Consider the following 14,265-nt stretch of genomic DNA (forward strand, 5'->3'; position numbering starts at 1 on the left):
ACAAAAAAACCAGCAAAATTATTTGAAATCATAAGAGAGTTTGGCAAAGTTGCAGGATACAAAACCAACACACAAAAAGCAATAACTTTTGTATACACAAAAAATCCCATGGCTGAGAAAGAACTTGTAAGATCAGTCCCTTTGACAATAACTATAAAAATATTTAAATAGCTTGGGATAACCAAGAATGTGAAATATCTCTACATAAAAATTGTGGAACATCAAGGAAAGATATAGAAGACCACACCCCCAAATGGAAATATCTTTATGTTCATGGATTGGAAGAATTACTATAAGCAAAATTCTACCCCGCCCTAAACAATTTAGATTCAATGTGATTCCAATCAAAATACCAAAGACATTCTTCTTAGATCTGGAATAAATGGCCCTAAAATCCATATGGAATCACAAAGACTGCAAATTGCTAAAGCAATACTAAACAACAACAACAAAATAAACCTGAAGGCATCAGAACACCATTTTCAGCACATATTACATGATACAATCAAAACAGCCTGGTACTTGCACAAGAATAGATATCTAGACCAATGGAACAGATTAGAGTCCCCAGAAGTTTTTATCCATAACATCTACAACCAATAACCTTTGACAAATCAGCAAAATCACTATCTGAAGAAAGGACAGTATCTTCAACAAATGATTCTAGAAAAAGTGGATTGCTGAATGCAGAAGTATGAAACCAGACCCATCATACCATACACCTGATACAAACAACTACTCACAATGGATCAGAGATATAAAACTAAGACTGGAAATCATCAAATTATTAGAGGGATAAATAAGGGAGACTGTAAGACATCGGCCAAGGCAAAAACATCTTGGAAAAGACCTCAGAAACACAGGCAATAAAGGCAAAAAAAAGGACAAATGGGTTTACATCAAGCTAAGAAGTTTCTGCACTGCAATGGAAATACTCAACAAAGTAAAGAGGTAACCTATAGAGTGGGAGACAATATTTGCAAACTATACACCTGATAAAGGATTAATATTGAGGATACATAAAGAGCTCAAGAAAACCAACAATAAGACAAGCAATCCAGTTAAGAATGGGCTAAGGATATGAACAGGCATGTTTCAAAGTATGGGATACAAATGGCCAATAGGACAGATGAAAAAATGCTCAAGATCACTGGCCATGAGGGAAATACAAATAAAAAACCACAATGAGGTTTCACCTCACCCCAATTAGAATTGTTATCATAAAAATATTTTAAAAATGCTGGTAAGGATGTAGGGGAAAAGGCACCCTAATATACTGTTGGTGGGAATGTAAAGTAGTATAATCATCATGGAAGACAGTATGGAGATTCCTCAGAAATCTGAAAACAGACCTACCATATGACCCAGCCATCCTACTCCTGGGAATTAACCCAAAAGAAATGAAATCAGCATATGAAAGATGCTGTAACCTGATGTTTATTGCAGCTCAACTTACAACAGGTAAAATAGGAAATCAACTCAAATATCCAACAACTGATGACTAGAGATTGTGGTGTATATGCATGATAAAATACTACTTAGCCATAAAAAAGAATGTAATCCAGTCTTTCACAATAAAATGGATGCAACTGCAGACCATTATGCTTACTGAAATTAGCCAGTCACGAAATGACAAATATGTTTTCCCTGATTTGTGGTAACTAACATAATCCAAAGGAATATGATGTATAGGAGCAAAACTGGCATTCTGAGATTTGACTATTGTTTATAGCCCTTGTCTATACTCTAGAGGAATAGTTTTTCTACTTACTACTTGTTGAATTCTTCATAATCACAAGCTTAACTCTCCACTAAATAAAGTAAATTTAAAGTATTCATTGTAAAAATTAAAAGAAAAAAAGGAGGGAGGAGCAGGGTGGGAGTGAGGGAGAGAGGAAGGGTGGAGTGGGAAGTATCATTATGTTCTTATAAGTGTGTATATGAAGTACATGAAATTTGTTCCCTTGATATAAATAAAAATTTTTAAATGCAACATTATACAGAGAGAGAATGGAGAAGGAAAGGAAGAAATATCTCTTCCATCTGCTGTTTCACCCTCAAAATAGCCTCAATAACCATAGCCCATCAGGTAAAGCCACCACCTGCAGTGCTGGCATCCAACATGGGCACCCACTCAAGTCCTGGATGCTCCACTTCCAATCCTATTCTCTGCTATGGCTTGGGAAAGTAGTGGAAGATGGCCCAAGTCCTTGGGCCTCTGTACCTCCCTGTAACACTCAGAAGAATCTCCTGGTTCCTGGTTTCTGATTGGCTCAGCTGTGGCCACTGCAGCCATCTGGGGAGTGAACCTGGAAGAACTCTGGAAGACCTCTATTTGTCTCTGTCTCTTTCCCTCTGCCTCTACCTCTAGCTCTGACTTTCAAATAAATAAAATATCTAAAAAAACATTACTTATTAGAAAATCAAGTGTATACTACCATCAGTGAACAGTACCTCTAGCTCTGCCTTTCAAATAAATAAAGTATCTATAAAAACAATTACTTATTAGAAAATCGTATACTACCATCAGTGAACAGGTAGATACTGATATAAAAATTAAAATAGCATACTAAAATGAAAACTCATAACTCTATGAATAAAATACAAAATATGTTGGCTGAAGATTAAAATGCTGATGATGGAAACTAAAGAAGATCTAAGTAAATACACTGTGTATAGGATTGGAAGGTTGAATATTATTGATACCGTTTCTTGTAAAATGGTTCTATAGGTTTAAGATAATCTAAATAAGAGGTTTTTTGAGAAAAAAAAAAAAACCCGACTGTAATCAGGAAAACCCAAGACAATTGACTATCATGTCCACCATGAAAAACAAGGAACTGGGTGAAACCACAATACTGCGTCTCAAGACTTACAATAAAACTACAATAACCAAGATGGTTTGGGATTCATGAAAGAATAGAAGATACACATTTCAATGGAGTACGATTGTGAGTCCAAAAATAAACCTCATGCCAAAATACATAAACAACAATTGTTAAAACTACAAAGACAAACAAACAAATGCACTATTACACTCATAGACATCAAGATATCTCTTTCGTTAACAGATCTGCAGTTAGACAATCAGTAAGGATGTAGCTGAACAGAAAAGCACCTAAATCAACCATGTGCCAAATGGATCCTTAGAGGATGCTCTGTTCACAGCAACAGAACACGACACACTTCTCAGACCCACACAGCACATCCACCCTGAGCACATGCATGGGTGCACAGCAGACCTCAACTCCTAAGAGGCGCCACACAATGTAAGCTCTCAGATCACAATACAACTACCTAAAAAGTCAGTACAAAAAAGCTGGAAAATACCAAAAACTTGGAGAACTATCAACAAAACTCAAAGTAACACGTTTATAGATCTCAAATAAAAAATATTTCAAACTAAATTGAAACTGTATCCTGCCAGTTTATATTAATAGATGCATATTTTAGAAAAGAAGAACCAAGATCAATGAGCTACACTTTCACCCTAGAAGTCAGAGAAAGAAAAGCAACTTAACCACTTAAAGCCAGGTGAAGAAAATAAACCATGAAAGTTAGAAGTACTAGTCAATGGAACTGAAAAAAGTACAACTGCAGACAAAGAGCAACAAAACTAAAATTTGGTTCTTTGAAAACATCAACAAAATTATCAGGACCAACCAAGAAAAAAAAAGGTGCAAATTACAATATTATTAACAAAACGGTGACACCACAACCCCATGATCAAGCTAATGTAAAGGAATAGTATGAACAACTAACTCTGTGACCAAAAATCTCATAATTATGTGAATTCCTTGAAACGTAGAATATGCCAAAATTCACATAAAGAGAAACAAAAAACTTGAATGCTTCCATAATTACTAAATGTTATCATTTATAATAACTATAGAAACATAAGTATAAAGTACAATGAAAAGTATTAAATATATATTAGTGATTAAATTCACGTATCCTGTTTTTGCTCAGCTAAAAAGAAACAGTGGGCAGAAAAGTACTTACAGGGACCTGCCTTGTGCCATGGCAGGTTGTGACACTGCCTGCAACAATGTCATTCCATAGAGTTGCCAACTGGATTCCTGCCTGTTACACTTTTTTTTTTTTTAAAGATTTCTTTATTCATTTAAAAAGTAGAATTACAGAGAGTCAGATGGAGACAGAGATAGAGAAAAGTCTTCCACCAGCAGGTTCACTCCCTAGATGGACGCAACAGCGGAGCTAAGCTGATTTGAAACAAGGAGCCAGGAGCTTCCTCCAGGACTCCCACACAGGTGCAGGGATCCAAGGACTTGGGCCACCTTCTACTGCTTTGCCAGGCCCCAGCAGAAAGCTGGAACGGAAGTGGAACAGCTGGGACTGGAACCAACACCCATATGGGTTACCGGTACTGGAGGCAGCAGTTTCATCCGCTCTGCGCTCCCACACCCTTTGTTCGACTTATGATCCAGCTGTCTGCTAACATGCCAGGGAAAGTAGAGGAAGTGGCCCAAGAGCTTGGACCCCTGAACCCACACTGGAGTACTGGATAAAGTCCCTGGCTTCTGCTTTGGCCTGGCCCAGCTCTGGCCATTGTAGCTACCTGGGGAGTGAACCCATACATTGAAGATCTCTCCCGCACTGCCTCACCTATAACTCTGCCTTTCAAACAAATCTTATTTATTTATTTATTTATTTATTTATTGACAGGCAAAGTGGACAGTGAGAGAGAGAGAGAGAGAGACAAAGGTCTTCCTTTTTTGCCTTGGTTCACCCTCCAATGGCCGCTGCGCCCGGCGCACCACGCTGATCCGATGGCAGGAGCCAGGTGCTTCTCTTGGTCTCCCATGCGGGTGCAGGGCCCAAGCACTTGGGCCATCCTCCACTGCACTCCCAGGCCATAGCAGAGAGCTGGCCTGGAAGAGGGGCAACCAGGACAGAATCCGGCGCCCCGACCGGGACTAGAACCCGGTGTGCTGGCGCCACAAGGCCGAGGATTAGTCTAGTGAGCCGCGGCGCCGGCCCTCAAACAAATCTTTAAACAGAGGGGAAAAAAAAACCAACTAGTACTTACTATGAGGTGTCAGAATCCTGGGGCAAGCTGGAACAGAGCAGAGCGATTCTTGGGTTCCGCTTACATTTCTTTCTCCTCCGTGTGTGCAGACTGTGAGAAGTCAGATTACATGCATATTAATTCAAGCGCCCCATGTCCCTGTGTTCCTGCACACAGGTTACACTCCCGAACAACCTGGATAAGGGAGGCCGTCACGGCCTCTTCTCACTGACGCGGCCAAGGCTACTTCCGGCCAGGGATAGAAAACCCCCAAAAACGGAACCGGGGCTGTGGGAAAAGTTCCTCTCCCAACCTCCGGACCCCACCCCACCCCCGCCGCCGCCCACCGGGACTCCTGTCACTCTCCCCTCCCTTTCCTCTCCCCCACGCGCGTTTCTTCCCCTCCCTTCCTCGCCTCCCCACCTTCCTGCTCCCTTTTCATTCTCCCCCTTGGCCCCCTCTCTCCTCCTCCGTCCCCGGGACCCCTCACACACACACACACACCCTCCCCGCTTTGTGCACCTGGGCCCCGCCTACCCCGTGACAGGAACGCCACTGCTCCTTAGGAACAGAAATTGAGTCCCGAGGTGTAGACTTCCAGAAGGGGCCGAAGAAGAGGACCAAGCCCAGAAATTAACAGAATCCCAAGGAAATGAAACCACCGCTTCGGGCCGCAGCCTCTCCTGATCCCAGCCTGACCCTGGCGGCGCTGGGTCTCCCCAGGCGTGGCGTGCAGCGTCGCTCAGAACGGCTCCTCAGGGCTCATGCAGGCCCTGGGCAGGAGAGAACGCGGCGCCAACTCCCACCTGAGCACCACTGGGCAGAAGGGGCCGCGCGTGCGGTTGCACTTCTGGGTCACAGCACCGGCGCAGGCGCACTCCTCATGCGCGGCCGCCATGGCGCCGCGTGACGCATATGCACGGTTCCTTGTCCAGTGTCCGATGCCACAGGGCCGCTTCCAGTCCCACTGCTCCAGGTTTTGACCCAGGGATGCAGCCACTGTTGGCCCAGGTACTCTGGACCCTTCCCCGTTATGTTGTGGGAATCCTGACTGGAGCTCCTGCTTCCTGGCTTCTGCCTGGCTCAGGCTAGCCATTGAAGCCTTTTGGGGAGAGAAGCAATGCAGGGGGCATCGCGAGCTCGCTCTCTCTCTCTCTCTCTGAGTGATTGTCCATCTGGGGGTTCATCCCCGAGGTGGCTACAAAGGCCGGGGCTGGGCCAGGCTGAAGCGGAAGCCAGGGACTTTATCCAATACTCCATTGTGGGTTCAGGGGCCTAAGTCCTTGGGCCGTCTCCCTCTGCTTTCCCAGGCATAGGCTTCACACTGGCCCAATTCTGGCTGTGGCAGGAATTCCGAAGGCAAAGCATGCTTGCAAGATTTCTTTGTCTGTCTTTGTTTCTTTGTCTTTCAAATAAACAAATAAATTAAAACCAATAAATCTGTCAGAAAATATTTTAAAGAAAAAGGAAAAGTGAGTGGGATTGAGACAGGTGAATGTTTAAATGTGCTCTTCATTTCATAATCTTGCCTTCTCAGGTCCTAGAAAAGTTATTCATTAGTATCCAGGAATTTCTTAATAGTAAAGATCAGCAGTTTTCTTGGAAATTGCAGATGCTTGTCTTTTCATAAATCACTACCTCAATAAGGAATGCCAGCTGGGTTTCAAGACCAACTGGACACTTGCTGGGTTTTTTTTTAACATGTTTGTTTGTTTACACACTCTTGAAAGGCAGAGTGACAGAAAATATGAGAACAAGACAGAAAAAAATCAGAGAAGAAGAGAGGGAGAAAAAGAAACTTCAGTTCAGTGATTCACTCTCCAAAAAGGCCCACAATAGCCAGAATTGGGCCAAAGTACAGTCAGGAGCTCAGAAAATCCACTTGGGTGCTATGTATGGACCCCAGAAGTCAAGGCACCTGGGCCATTAGCCCTAGACTCCTAGGATTAATTAGTGGGAATCTGGATTAGAAGCAGAGGTGGAGCTTGACCCCAGGTAGTCCAACATGGGGTGCAAGCATCCCAAACACCTGGTTAATTTGCTGTATCACTTTGTCTGCTCCAGACACTTGTTATTTTCAACCTTTAGGCAGATAGTAGATAACTGTACTGTGTGAATTTGTTTTAACAATAACACACTGAATATGAACCAACCTTGTTCTAGAGTTCTCTTCTTGGTGTCTTGAAGTTTCTTTTTGATTATAAATAAAATAATTCTTGAATAAAGTAAGAAGGCATCCCTCATGTGGAGCAGTTCCAAAAACAACAGTTCATGAAGTTGGTCTATGAATTTCCTCAGAGGAATATACACACAAAATGGATTTTACTCTGGTTAATTCTTCAGTTGCAGATGGAGTAGGTGTTGTCCATGCTTTCTTAAAAAAACACGTATTAACAAACCTCAGATGTTGTTTCTAGCAACCCCATCATTATCATAAGGGTCTTTCTGTGTCCAACCAGGAATATTTCCAGTGGTCCCATGTTCCTGACTTTGGCTGTGGGTTGAACTGCTCAGCTGACACTTCTGAGAAGTCACTGGCTGGAATTTCAGGTAGTTACCACAACTTAATAGCACTATCACTCTAGATACTTTCAAAATTCAATCCTAGCTCTATCACCATTTGATCCAATTTCCTAGAGAAAGTATATGCTGATTTCATAAACTTTTACTATTTATAATTTATTGTCTAATCCTGAGACCCTTTTAGTTGTCTGTTTTTCTAATGATCATTCAGTTCTCACTGGTCTAGAAATCCACAGTTCTCCCTTCAGTTTCAATAGCTGGGAGACAATTACATTTGTCATCACAAAAATCATGCTATGTAATGGGAGTGTTATTTAATAACGTATCTGACAAACTAATTCTTTTGTAAATACTGGTTAATTTTAATTTGACTACTTCATAATAACATCAAAGGAGGCACCTTGACTATTTCCAAGTCCATTTTAGGCAAGCTCCTTCTGGAAAATTTTCCTGCTGTTAACTAATCTCATCCCCAGTGATTTAATTATTGACAAAAACGTATTATTTTTCTTAGATTTGCCTATTTCACCTTTTTCTCTAGTTCTCAGTGCCAGTTCTTACAATAAATCTACTGGGAGGCATAAAGTCTTATGTAGAGTGAACTCAAGTACAACATGGGGTACTTTTGCATGTTTGATTTTTAAAAATGAGAAACTAATTCATAAAATATATAGATAGCATCCAATTCCTTTTACCACTTCTTTCATGTACCTGATTTAAATCCGTCATACTGCAGAGGAATAGATTAAGGTTATTCTAGCAAATATTATTTCCAGATATTTTTATAGTCTCATTATATTTTCAAAATAATTCCTATACAAATGACATGTTATAATTTTAGCTTCACAGCTTAATAAAAGTATTATGTGTAATGAATAAAAATAAACTAAAATCTGTTGGACCCAAAACATGACATGTGAAGCTTACAAAATGTCTCAGTAGTGAGTTCTACAAAATTTTATAAGATGAGCACGTGGTCAGATGATATTTGAAAGTTATAGATTGCTGCTGTTGTCTAAATGTATCTGCCTCCTCTGACACTTGTTGAAATTTAATCCCCATTATGAGATATTAAGAAATGGGACCAAGGTGGGACTTTCTCATGACTGGGTTAACCTATGCATGTGAATGTTGGGTTAACAGATTATCTTGAGAACAGACCAGCAACAGAAGCTCCGTAGTGACTGGTGCCCTCCACCTGCAAGATGATGTCTCCACCAGCAAGAAAGCCATCACCAGGTGTGGCCTCTCAAACCTGGACCACCGTCACAAGCCAGGGTAAGTCTTTTTTCTGTGTACTTTGCCCAATCTGTTCTATTGTGTTGTTAGTGACAGAAAATGCACTAAGACAAATGCCAATTCTGTTAATTTCATTCCCAATTTCCATATTATAAATCTGTGTTATTTTCTTATTTGGGCTGATGAGATATGAGTCTGGCATTGTCCAAGTGTATGGGGGTGGTTTTATGAACCCAAATTCCATATTTATAATTTATGATTGAAAAACCAAATTCCAGGCTGGTCTTGTTGGGCACTGGGTAAATCCACCACCTATGAGATCCCATATAAGTGTTAGCTATTCCACTTCTGATCTAGCTCTTACTAATGGCCTGGAAATATCAGTGGAAGATGTCCCAAGTATTTGGTCCCTTGACACCCAAGTGGGAGGCCTAGATGAAATTCATGGCTACTGGCTTTGGCCTGGCCCAGACCTGTCCATTGTGACCATCTGGGGAGTGAATCAGCAGATGAGATCTCTCTCTCTCTCTCTCTCTCATTCCAATTTTCAAAATAAATAAATCTTTAAAAAAGGAGAAACAGAATTCCACCTCCAACAGGAAAATAAAATACAATAAAACATAACATGCAGGAGATAATATCTGAAAAAAAAGAAGATAATATCAGATACAATGGGTCAGCACCTGATACCTACTACTGCTACTATCATTCTGTAAGGAAGAGAGAGAATGGAATGAAACAGAAATCATACAATGGCATGAACCTGAGTTTTCCTACTCATCTATGCCAAATATGAACTTGGGACTCTAGGATCTTAAAATAAGTTTCAGAAAGGACATGCAGTCATTGCTTGTGTAAGAATTCTAGGCACTGTTCCCTTGGTACTTTGAACATAATACCTCTCACCACAATTTACATTATGAATAACTGGGGAGGGAGAAGTGATTGTGTGGATAGTTAGGAAAAGATTCGGTTTAGTGTAGGCAAAAAAAGCAAGGTAAGCAAAGTGAGCATTTGAATCTGTCCCACAACCAAGAAGATGCCTGTAACACAACTTCAGCTACCAATCTATGACATGGAAGGGGCTTTTTCTGGGTCAATGAGAGAGGCCATGGTTGAAAAATGACGATCGGAAAATAGAACAACTCCATAGATGTAAATATGGAAAAGAATAAATTAATTTCTTTGACATTAGATGAAATATTACTTGTGATAATTCTGCTGATTTTCTGAGGTGAAAATCAATCTATAAATAAAGCAAATATATCAATGGCCTACAAACAGAAATAATTACTCCTGATAGAGGCTTTTTCAATATAATTTAGTAGCAGACTAAATATCTAGATATAGGAAGTTCCTACATATCTTCTTTGTAAAGTCATCATTGAAATGGTCAATATTTTAGAGTCAAGTGTCTTTTATTATCTTTAGATAATAATTGTTTGGGAAAAATATTGTTATCAATTTCAAACTGCTTAAGATGAAAGTTTGGATGACTACTTACAGCTGGAACAAAATCTCTCTTTTTAAGGAAAAATCACTTTCTCAATCCTTGAAGACCAAAATGTTTTCTTTTTCATTAGTATTTCAGTGTGCACGTCAGTAATTATCTTTTCCAAACATATCAGATTCAACTTTGTCTTTAGAGTTGCTTACATATTTCACATTTTTACTTGGATTTTCCAAAAAAGAAATCCTGACTCCTAAACCTTAATTGTGGTGAAGTCTGAGAGCTGTTATTTTTATGTTTAACTGTGCACAGGCTCATGGAATATGTGAAATAAAGCAAGCTCCCACATGCAGTGTGCTGGACAGGTCTCCAGATGGCCTTGGGTTGACACCAGTTCTTCATTTCTCACTTTAGCTTTCAAGAATAACCATTAATTTTGCTGAGAAAAAAAAGGAGATGGGGTGGAAATTGGGACCGTAGCTGCCTGCTTCTGTCTCAGTTCCCTTAGGAACAGGATGTCCTTCAACACTTCAAGTGCATACTCACGTGGTCCTGGGGTTCTGGAGCTCTCAAGTGGGAAATACGCAGTGGAGGTCCTGTCATTCCTAGACAGCTGTCCTGAACCTCACTGGCCGGGCTTGCTCTCTGCCTTAGGCATCTGTTGTCCCTTGCTGTTTATCCATGAGTACTACACCTGCTTTGTGCAACTTGTGTGCATGAGATTTCTGTGCCAAAAGGCTCAGACACTGGTAACCAAGGCACAATGAGCCTGTCTCACACAAAGTCTGTTTTTTTTTTTTTTTTTTTTTTTGAAAGAAAGATGTACATAGGGAAGCATAGCCCTGGAGAGCCTGATCATCTATGTGAACCCTGAGTGATCAGAAACACGAATTTCCCATTCTGCCATTCCACTCTCTAGCCCTTCAGGCTTGTCAAGTGAAGGTGTGCTTAACAACTTTACCAGATTCATCTAAGCACATGACGTTGAACACAGGTAACTTGAAAGAATATGCCTAAAACATGCAACTTACTTTGTGCCCGTGGACAGCACACAGCAAGTCAGTTGTCCACAATCACTGTTTACATGTCTCTTAAATGGATACTTTTAAGGTTGGAGAATTCTGGTTTAATTTAATTTATTTGAAAGGCAAAGAGACAGATGGGGTGAGGGAGTGGAGAGAGAGCTCTCATTATCTAGTTTACTCCCAGTGCTGGCAAAGGTCTGGAGGAGTCAGGACAAAAGCCAGAGAGAAGAACTAAATCCAGGTCTACCACACAGAAGAAAGGAACCCAACTACTTGAGCTGTTACCTGGCGCTACCAGGGTTCTGCTTTGGTAAATGGCTGGAATCAGCTATCAAATCCTAACTGGCAGATACGGAACTCTGGCACATTAAACTGGCATTTCAATCCATGAGGACAAATGCCCACTCCAGGAAGGTTATTGTGAAGGAATCTGGGATAGGATTTCATTTTTACTTTACATTATTTTGTTTAATAGCTTTTGACTATGACATTAATTTTGAAATTAAAGTAAACAAGAAAATAGAACAGTGTTTCTTTGAGCTATTCATGCTATATTCCTTAAAACTAGGAAGAGACAATTATTTTCCAATTCTTCATACATAAGTTAATGACTTCAATTTATGTAAGTTCACCATTTATACTCAAACCAGAAGTTATATGGTTATACTATATAACAAGCAGCCAGTATAGAAGGTTCACATTCACATTTGCTGACTTGATTATCATTTTTTTAAATTGAGTGGTAGATAAAGAGAGAGAATAAAAAATAGGAACAGACAGCAGAAAATTCACTTGTTTACTCCCCAAATTCTGGCAATGGCCAAGACTGGCCTAGGCACAAGCTCAGAGTTGAGAACTCTGTCCAGTTTTCCCTCATGAGTGGCCTGAATCCAATCACTTGAACCATTGCCATTGACTTGCAGGTCTGCATTATCAGGAAGTTGGAATCAGGAGCTGGAGTTGGAAATTGAACCTGGGCACTCCAATGTAAGTCATGGGGATTTTAACCATAAGGCCAAAGGGTTACTCAGTTTTACAAACTTTCTCCCTAACATCTCCGAAGTTTTCTTAGGATTAGTCCATAACATGTACAACTTCTACCTCTCTAACAGACTCCATTTACATTTTTGCAGTTCACCAAAGTTTTTAGTTTATGTCCAAACTTTCTTGGTTTACATTGCAGTGTGGTTTACTGAATTTATACAGTGGTAGATCCAGCATTGTAACTGAGGTATACATGTTCATCATTCCAAATGTTCCCTGTCACTTTACAATTAGTCCTACCACCTATTCCCATCACTAATCAAATCAGGGCTGGGCAATCACTGTCTAGGTTTCAGTTTCTGTATTTTTCCTCTTCCGGAAAGTCATGTGACTACACACTGCATAAGCGTTTATGTACACACTGAGTTGACTGTTATGGATATTTGGGTCTGTTGTTGCATATGCCAGTGATTTGTTGTTTTATTTGAGTTATTACTCAAAGTATGCATAGGCCACAATATCTCTTAGTCCAAATGCAATTTGTTGAGTATTTGGGCTGTTTTAAAGTTGAGGGTTCCTGTGAATGAAGCTTGTAAGTATGTCACCAGCCATCTGTGTACTTATGTCTTCTCATCTCCTGAGTTAATAACCAGAAGTAGTATCTCAGTGTCTTTAGGTATGTATAAATTAATATGACACTGAAAAGGCTTTTTCCATAATGACTGCATTGCTTGGCATTCCAGCCAGCAATTTGTGATATTTCTAAAAGTTCTGAATCCATGAGATCATATTAATCTTTCTATTTTTTAAAAAATAATAGCTATTCTGGTAGTATGTCATGATACCTTATTGTGATTTTTAAAAATTTATTTATTTATCTGAAAGTCAGAGTTACACAGAGAGAGAAAGTGAGGCAAAGAGAGATGGTGAGGAGAAGTCTTCCATCCAGTGGTTCACTCCCCAATTGGCTGCAATGGCCAGAGTTGCACCAGTCTGAAGCCAGGAGCCAGGAGCTTCCTCTGGGTCTCTCATGGGGCACAGGGTTCCAATGACTTGGCCATCTCCTACTGCTTTCCCAGACCATAGCAGAGAGCTGGATTGGAAATGGAGCAGCTATATGGGATACTGGCACTGCAGGTGGTGGCTACACCTGCTATGCCACAACTGGCCCCCTTATTGTAATTTTAATTAAGATGTTCAACAGGTATTTATATTCTTAGTTGTAAATCTTCTCTTTGATGAGTTACCTATTCACATGAGTTATCTAATTTTTAATTGGATGATCTCTATGTTATAAATGTTTTCCATTTATTCCAGATAAAAGATCATTACCAAAGTGTAATTGGGAATTACATTTTCCATAATTCTATGACATGCCTCTCTTAATCATGTTTCAAGATGAACAAAAGTATTGAATTTTGATAATTTCATTTATTAGTGTGTGTTTCATTATTGCTTCATTGTTCATTTTTTTTTCTGTCATATTGAAAAATAAACCATCCTCTAACCCAATTGTAAAATTATTTTTCTTTCTTATTACTTCCTAAGGAAACTTTATAGTGTTTTGTTTTACATTTAGATCTGTCATCAATTTAATATTGGATATTATGTACAGTCAAGATATGAGGTGAGGTTACTTTTATGTTAATTTTAAATGAACTAGCATGATTTGTTGAGAAACTTCTATTTATTTCTTTTGAAGAATAGGTACTTTTAACTTTGTAAAAATTAGCTGAATATGTATTGTGAGTCTACATCTGAAGTCTATTAATTAGTTTCTATTAAAGTAGTTTTATTAATCCACATGTCTATTTTTTGGCAGTTCTATACTAACTTATTTTAGTTTTAAAAGTTTATTAAGGGGCTGGCACTGTGGTGCAGCAGGTGCACACCCTGAAGCACCGGCATCCCATATGGGCGCTGGTTCGAGTCCCGGCTGCTGCTCTTCCAATCCAGTTCTCTGGCATAGCCTGGGAAACAGTAGAAGATGGTCCAAGTGCTTGGGACCCTGCACC

General features: G+C 39.9%; 1 protein-coding gene and 1 long non-coding RNA gene across 3 annotated transcripts in view; both read left to right on the forward strand.

Annotated features, from left to right (window-relative positions):
* The window catches only part of LOC138847136 (ankyrin repeat domain-containing protein 26-like), a 271,305-nt gene that overhangs the window by 135,106 nt on the left and 121,934 nt on the right, over positions 1-14,265 (forward strand). The window lies entirely within an intron of this gene.
* On the forward strand, positions 5,915-12,280 carry LOC138846968 (uncharacterized). 2 transcript variants are annotated; one of them, XR_011384519.1, is made up of 3 exons: positions 5,915-6,040; positions 8,696-8,830; positions 12,190-12,280. It is a non-coding gene; the product is annotated as an uncharacterized lncRNA (long non-coding RNA). The 2 variants fall into 2 exon arrangements; XR_011384520.1 differs by lacking the exon at positions 5,915-6,040 and adding an exon at positions 7,494-7,579.

This window comes from Oryctolagus cuniculus, chromosome 19 (genome assembly GCF_964237555.1).
Source record: "Oryctolagus cuniculus chromosome 19, mOryCun1.1, whole genome shotgun sequence".
Lineage (NCBI taxonomy): Eukaryota > Metazoa > Chordata > Mammalia > Lagomorpha > Leporidae > Oryctolagus > Oryctolagus cuniculus.